The following is an 8,738-nucleotide window of genomic DNA, read 5'->3' as shown; positions in this document are numbered from 1 at the left end:
GGGGAAGTGAATGAGTGAAAAATAAACCAAATGCAAGAAAGTGGGAGTTGCAAGGGCAGGGGAAGAAAGGGAACTGCAACCTTTTTTTTTTTTTTTTTCTTTTTTCCCTTAACCTTAAGGGCTAAATGTAAATTGAAGGTTTTGGATCAATTTGGACAAGAAAAGAAACACCATTCTTTTAAAGTAGATTGAAGCAGTGATTTTTAAAACAAAGAAAGCAGAACTAGAACATCTTAAATTTTTAATCCTTTCTTTACAGGTTACCTAGACCGCTTTTGATTAAGAAAGCTGTGGAAAGTTAGTAACTGCCACAAGCAAACGCCAGGCAGCCGCACGTGTCAATTTTCCACAGAGTCCTGCTTTGCAGGGTCTCCGCTCACACTCGCTGGAATCGGTCGCGGCAGAGTTTAGTCCACAAGTCGCTTCTCACCGTATTTCTTTGTAAACTCTTCAGCATTCTTACAGAATTTTTTACGGTCCTTAGAGTATTCTTCAGCAAGGTCAGCCCGAAGTGGGTGCTCGGGCTGGGGGTCGTTCACCAGTGCTATGAGGGACTGAATTACTTGGTTGGTTTTGGTTGCTGGCTTCCAGTTTTCAGCACTAATTACTGGCAGACAGACCTGCCCCTTTTCATCGATGTTCGGGTGATAGATCTTTGTTTTAAATGTGGTCTTCGGTGGTTTGAATGGGTACTCTGCTGGAAAGTTGATTTCGATTCTGACGGCCCCTTATCATATGGAGGGTTGTCAGGAACAATAAGGACTTGCCAAGTCAATAAATTAACTTCATCAACCTGGATGTTAGGGAAGTTTTTCGTTCCACATTTGCGGATATCTTCAAGCTCCTTCATCAGCCTCCTGCTGGCCGCCATCTTGGATCTGGTCCAAATTCGCAAATCTTTTTTTTTTTTTTTTTGCATTTTTCATCTGTTGTTAAGGCCTACTGTTGAAATCTGCAATTTATGTATTTCATTTTTAGGTCTAGAATATCCATTTTCATGTTTAGTTTCCATTTTTCAGCTAATAGTGACCAGATTCTTATTTATTTTATTTATATTTCCCAATTAAGTTCTTAAACAGATATTTAAGTTTCTTGAAAGTTTTTGTCTGTAAACTCTTACATCTGGGTCATCTTGGTATATACTTCTAGTGACTACTAATGGTGTATATTTCCTGTCTTTTTGCAAGTCTAAACTATTTTTAATCATTTAGTAAACATAGATATTATGCTGTTAAGATTATTGTGTCTCTTATTTTTTATTTTCTGCAAAATAATTTTTCTTCTAGTTGGCAGTTATCTTTTGCTAGGTAAAAATTTAAATTCTGTCTTCCCTGAAGTGGGAAGCAAGTAAAATTTTTCATTCTTTCAGTATTCCAGTTATTGTATATTTTGTGAAAAATTGGTATTTCCCTCCTGTGTGTAATTAAGAATGTCATCCAATAAATTGGGCAGAGTAAACATCCAAATAGCTGAATTTTGGGGGTGCCTGGGTAGCTCAGTTGGCTAAGCCTCCAACTCGATTTTGACTCAGGTCATGATCTCAGGATCCCACGTCATGATTCACACTCAGTGGGGAGCCTGCTTAAGTTTCTCTCTCTCCCTCTCTCTCTGCCCCTCCTGCTTGCACGCTCTGTCTCTCAAAATAAATATATCTTAAAAAATGAATTTTTTCCATTTTATCCTTTGCCAAGCTTATTCTGAATGCTTGTATTCTGTTATAACTCCTTAAGCAAGTAACATTGTGACTTTCTGCTTGAATCCATAGCTCCACCCCATGCCAAATGCAAAAGGTCTGCAGATGAAATGTCAGATACAAAAGAATTTTACCCGGTAAAGTTCAGGTCTTTTATAAACTATAGTAACCTGACCAACATAATTTAACATAACTATTATCAATAAATATCAATTTTGACATACTAGTAATAGAGAATATGACTGCTTCTCAAACATGGAACATTCCACTGAGTAATCAAATATTTGATCAAATGAAACAAGAGTAAATTCCAAAATTAGAACTATTACAAAGAGCACTCATCACGGTAAAAGCAGTAAAATAGAAATTTGTAATAGAATCTAAAAGCAAAAGTTCCTCTTCCCTTGAAATTAAAAATAAAACATTTTATTTTAAGCCAAAGATTGTAATAAGAGATGAAGAAGGACACTATATCATAATAAAAGGGTCTATCTAACAAGAAGATCTAAAAATCGTTAAATATGTATTCCCCTAATTTGGGAGCAGCCAAATATATAAACTAATTAATAACAAAATTAAAGAAACATATTGATAATAATATAATAATAGTAGGGGAATTTAACACCCCACTCACTGCAATGGACAGATCATCTAAGCAGAAGATCAACGAGGAAACAAGGGCATTGAATGACATACTGGACCAGATGGAGTTAACAGATATACTCAGAGCATTTCATTTCAAAGCAGCAGAATACACATCCTTCTTGAGCACATATGGAACATTCCCCAGAATAGATCACATCTGGGTTACAAATCAGGTCTCAACTGGTACAAAGAGAGTGAGATTATACCATGCATATTTTCAGACCACAATGCTTTAAAACTTGAACTCAGTCACAAGAAAAAAATTGAAAGGAACACAAATACCTGGAAGTTAAAGAACAACCTACTAAAGAATAAATAGATCAACCAGAAAATTAAAGATGAATTAAAAAATATATGAAAACAATTGAAAATGAAAATAAGACAGTTCAGAGCCTTTGGGACACAGCAAAAGTGGTCCTAACAGGGAAGTATTTAGCAATACCGGCCTTTCTCAAGAAACAAGAAAAGTCTAAAATACAAAAACTAACGTTGCACCTAAAGAAGCTAGAAAAAGAACAGCAAATAAAGCCTAAATACAACAGGAAAATAGAAATAATAAAGATTAGAGCAGAAATCAATGATATAGAAAAAAAACAGTAGAACAGATTAATGATACTAGGATCTGGTTCTTCGAAAGCATTAATAAGGTTGATTATTGGCCTGATTTATCTAAAAGAAAAAGAAAAGACCCAAATAAATAAAATCATGAATGAAAGAGAGATCACAACCAAGACCAAAGAAATACAATTATAAGAGAATATTATGAGCAATTATATGCCAACAAATTAGGCAATCTGGAAGAAATGGATGTGTTCTTAGAAACATATAAACTACCAAAACTGAAACAGGAAGAAATAGAAGACCTGAACAGACCCATAACCAGCAAAGAAATTGAAGCAGTAATAAAAAATCTCCCAACAAACAAGAGTCCAGGGCCGAATGGCAACCCAGCGAAATTCTACCAAACATTTAAAGAAATCATACCTATTCTTCTGAAGCTGTTTCGAAAAATAGAAATGGAAGGAAAATTTCCCAACTCATTCTATGAGACCAGCATTACCTTTAACCCAAAACCAAAGACCCCACCAAAAAGGAGAATAACAAACCAACATCTCTGATGAACATGGATGCAAAAATTCTCACCAAGATACTAGCTAATAGGATCCAACACTACATCAAAAGAATTATTCACCAGGACCAAGTGAGATTTATTCCTGGGTTGCAAGGGTGGTTCAACGTCTGCAAATCAATCAATTTGATACACCACATTAATAGAAGAAAGAACAAGAACCATATGATCCTCTCAATAGATGCAGAAAAAGCATGTGACAAACATAGAGCCTTCTTTCTTTATAAAAACTCTCTGCAGTGTAAGGATAGAAGGAATATACTTCAATATAATAAAAGCCATCTATGAAAAGCCCACAGTGAATATCATTCTCAATGGGAAGAAATTGAGAGATTTTCCCCTAAGGACAGGAAGAAGACAGGGATATCCACTCTCACCACTGTTGTTCAATAGTATTAGACGTCCTAGCCACAGCATCCAGAAAACAAAAAGAAATAAAAGACATCCAAATCAGCAAAGTTGAACTTTCACTATTTGCAGACGACCTGATACTCTATAGAAAACCCAAAAGAAGGACACTTGGGTGGCTCAGCCAGTTAAGTGTCTGCCTTTGGCTCAGGTCATGATCCCAGGGTCCTGGGATCGAGCCCTCCATTGGGCTCCCTGCTCAGCAGAGATCCTGCTTTTCCCTCTCCCTCTGCTGTTCCCCCTGCTTGTGCTCTCTCTCTCGCTGTCAAATAAATAAAATCATGAAAAAAACAAAAAACAAAAGACTCAACCAAAATATTGCCAGCACTGATACAGGAATTCAGCAAAGTTGCAGGATAAAATTAATGCATAGAAGTCAGTTGTATTTCCATACACTAACAGTGATGCATGAAAAAGAGAAATCAAGCAATTGATTACATTTACACTTGCACCAAAAACCATAAATTACCTAGGAGTAAACCTAACCAAAGAGGTTAAGGATCTATACTCTGAAAACTATAAAACACTTATGAAAGAAATTGAAGAAGACATAAAGAAATGGATAAACATTCCATGCTCATGGACTGGAAGACAAATATTCTTAAAATGTCTATGCTACCCAAAGCAATCTACACATTCAATGCAGTTCCTATCAAATTACCATCAGCATATTTCACAGAGCTGAAACAAACAATCTTAAAATTTGTACGGAACCAGAAAAAGCCCTGAATAGCCAAAGGAATGTTGAAAAAGAAAATCAAAACTGGAAGTATTACAATTCCAGGCTTTAAGTTGTATTACAAAGCTGTAATCCTTAAGACAGTATGGTACTGGCACAAAATCAGATATATAGATCAATGGAACAGAATACAGAACCCAAAAATGGACCGTCAACTCTATGGTCAACTACACTTTGACAAAGCAGGAAAGAATATCCAATGGAAAAAGGACAGTCTCTTCAACAAATAATGTTGGGAAAATTGGACAACCACATGGAGAAGAATGAAAATGGACCACTTTCTTACATCATACAGAAAAATAAACTCAAAATGGATGAAAGAACTAAATGTGAAACAGGAATCCATCAAAATGCAAGAGGAGAATAGAGGCAGCAACCTCTGTGACCTTGGCTGCAGTAACTTCTTGCTTGACATATCTCCAAATGGAGGAGAAACAAAGGCAAATATATACTATTGGGACTTCGTCAAGATAAAAAGCTTCTGCACAGCAAAGGAAACAGTCAACAAAACTAAAAGGCAATGGGAGAAAATATTTGCAAACGTCTTATCAGATAAAGAGCTAGTATCCAAAATCTGTAGAGAATGTATCAAACTCAACACTCAAAAAACAAATAATCAAGTCAAGAAATGGGCAGAAGACATGAACAGACACTTCTCCAAAGAAGACATACAAATGATCAACAGATACATGAAAAAATGCTCAACATTCCTCAGCATCAGGGAAATACAAATCAAAACCACAATGAGATACCACCTCACACTGGTAAGAATGGCTAAAATTAACAACTCAAGAAAGAACAGACGCTGGTGAGTATGTGGAGAAAGGGCAACCCTCCTACACTGTTGGTGGAAATGCAAGCTGGTACAGCCACTCTGGAAAGCAGTATGGGTTTCCTCAAAAAGTTAAAAATAGAACTACCCTATGACCCAGCAATTGAGCTAGTAGGTATTTATCCAAAGGATGCAACCATAGTGATCTGAAGGAGGAAATGCACCCTAATGTCAATAGCAGCAATGTTCCCAGTGACCAAAATATGAACAGAGCTCAGATGTTCATCAACTGGTGAATGGATATAGAAGATGTGGTGTATATATACACAATGGAATATTACTCAGCCTTCAGCAAGGATGAACTTTTACCATTTTCAACAACATGGATTGAACTAGAGAGTATCATACTAAGTGAAATACGTCATTCAGAAAAACACAAATACCATATGCTTTTACTCATATGTGGAATTTAAGAAGAAAAACAGATGAACAGAGGGGAAGGGAAGGAAAAATAAAATAAGACGAGAAATGAGAGGGAGGAAAACCATAAGAGACTTTGACCTCTAGGATACAAAATGAGTGTTTCTGGAGGGGATGTGGGTGGGGGAAATAGATAACTGTGTGATGGGCATTAGGAGGGCGCTTGATGTGATGAGCACTGGGTGTTATATGCAACTGATGAATCACTAAATCCTACCTTTGAACTTAATTTTTAAAAAGCCAAAAAATTAAATAAACATTTTGTTTTGTAGAAAATCTTTATTATTGAATTCTTAAGGGAAAGGAAAATAGAGGTCAATATTACAGAATTTGTAAAATATAATGGCCTATAGTCATATACTGCCCTTTATTATTATTTTCTATTTCATCCAGATTTTTTTCTTACCAGTTAAAATGTAAACATTTGAGGCCTTGGAAATTATATGCAATTGTTCTGAAATTCCCGCTGTGCTTTCATTCATTCTATCTTGGGCAAGTATTTAATAAGCATTAGTTAGTGTCTATTAAATTTAAAGAAACATCTTCAGGGAACAATTGACAACTAATAATCCACAAGTTCTTAATGATTAACTCTTACCCAGGAGCATTGTTTCTTCTCAAAGATGAAATTGTATTTATCTTAAGGACATTACTTTTCATTTCTTCCTCCTCTACTGTAAGTCTGCACACTCAACAATCTCACAATTTTTCTTCCTATTTGCTAATTTGAGGCCCATTAGCATCAATAAAGTTATCTGTACAAACTCTAGTTAAATTTTAGTCAGTGTTCTTTTCTCTCCTGTTTTTTTTTGTCTGAACACTTATTAATCTGCATATTGTGTTTATTATTTATAAATCACAATTATCAAAATAATATTTTATGTTTATTTTACCAAGAAAAGGAAAATGAAATTTTTTAAAAGATTTTTACTTATTTGAGAGAGAGAGCGAGCGAGCACAAGCAGGGAGAGAGGAAGAGGGAGAAGCAGGCTCCCCAGTGAGCAGGGCACCTGATGCAAGGCTCAATCCCAGGACTCTGGGTTCATGACCTGAGCTAAAGGCAGATATTTAACTGACTGAGTCACCTAGGTGCCTAAAATGAAATATTTTAAGTGAATTGACTGCATCACAATGATAGTACGTGAATGATCTGGAACTTTAACCAAGGTTTTGGATGTCAGTTTCAGTGCTGTTTTTGACACAAAGCTGTATGACTTGGTGAAGTGAATTGCCAGGTCTGAACACATTTGTTTCCCCATATCATCTCTGCAAATCAAAAAATACATTTTGATAACGATAATTTATTTTAATAAATTGTCATTTACAATGTCAAGAATTTGCAATGAAGCTAGTCAGAGTCGGAGGAGCAATTGTGACTATAAACAGGTTCATTCAGGACACGATCTTTATATCTTATTTTTAAAAATTGGCCAGTTCTCGGGGTGCCTGGGTGGCTCAGTTGGTTAAGTGTCCCACTCTTGATTTCAGCTCAGGTCATAAGCTTGGGGTTGTGAGATCAAGCCCTGCCTTAGGCTCCATGATCAGCACAGGGTCTGCTTGGGATTCTCTCTCTCCTCTACCTCTGCCCCTCCCTTGCTCACGTGCATGCATGCTCTCTCTCTCTCTCTAAAATAAATAAATAAAATTTTTAAAAAATTGGTCATTTCTTACTGATTATCTACTGCATACCTGTTAAAGCTTTGAAATCAAATGAGAACTAATTATTTTCTCTTGCATGTCCTCACAGCTTCCTCTACTTGATATGTATTTTAACACTAAAATAATTAATTCCAATATTCCTAATTAGAATTATTTCCCTATAAAATTATTGTTTCCTTGTGAATTATTTAGAATATGATTCCTTAAATAACACATTCATTTACATATATATTTCCAGTGATGTTACCTTGATATAAGGGAAGCAATAATAGTTATGTCAAAAATTCCCATTTATGCTGTCATGAACAGAGTAAATTTGTTTTTGTTGAGATTGATTATCTCTAATGTTGCATATGTTTTAGTCACTCAAACATTACTTTGGCAATCAAAATTAGAATAATATCTGTGGACAGCTGCTATTTCAAATAAATGAGATAGGTAAGCCAGATGGAAAGACAGAGTGTTACCCAAACCTTGAGGGCTTCTCAGTTGACTTCTGTTTTCATTAATGGTGGCTGGTGATAATTTGTATTTTGGAACTATTTAAATTAAACAACAAAATGCAACTTGCTTGTGTATTTACATTGCTTTTTATTTCTAATATAAACTTTATTTCTTTAACTGTAGTGATCTAGCTGATATATCAACTGCAATCAGTTCCACTGGAAGTAACTGGAAGTGGTATAGAATGACAGTCACATACAATTACAGGTCTGCTGAACACCATTGATATTCACTTCACAAAAAATCATATTCAGCTGCTGAAATTGTTCCCTAGTAAGAGGGCCTAACGCTCTCTAGAACGTTCTTGTTTATCTACTCCTTCATGTAAGACTAAAGAGGCACTGATAGATGAAGGAAAAACTACATCAGGTCTCAGCCACCCAGTGACTGGGAAACTTGGACACTCAATTTTCTTTCATTATAAGTATACACTGACTGTCCTTAGAAAGGTTCATCACAAAACAATAGGTATCACCCCCATTTAATACATAGGGAACTTGCACGATAAAATAGCTAAAGATTTCTAGCATAAATATGACAATGAGACAACAAAACAAAAACAGAACCTTGGGAATAAATAAACATAATGTAACAAATTCCTTTAAAAAGGTATATTTTGAAATCAAGGAAAAGAAACTCATGACTAATATAGGACAAGGAGGTAAATTACCTTATGAAACAAACAATGGTTAATCTAGCATAAAATAAG

The 8,738-nt window shown here is 35.4% G+C and overlaps 1 pseudogene; it reads right to left on the bottom strand.

Annotated features, from left to right (window-relative positions):
• Positions 1-325: 325 nt before the first annotated feature.
• Positions 326-871, bottom strand: LOC112840410 (ubiquitin-conjugating enzyme E2 L3 pseudogene; annotated as a pseudogene).
• Positions 872-8,738: the final 7,867 nt, after the last annotated feature.

Source organism: Callorhinus ursinus, unplaced genomic scaffold (assembly GCF_003265705.2).
Source record: "Callorhinus ursinus isolate GAN/ISIS: 27379988/994484 unplaced genomic scaffold, GSC_fseal_2.0 scaffold19, whole genome shotgun sequence".
NCBI lineage: Eukaryota > Metazoa > Chordata > Mammalia > Carnivora > Otariidae > Callorhinus > Callorhinus ursinus.
The sequence above is the reverse complement of the archived record's forward strand: the minus strand, read 5'-3'. Positions and strand labels throughout refer to the sequence as shown.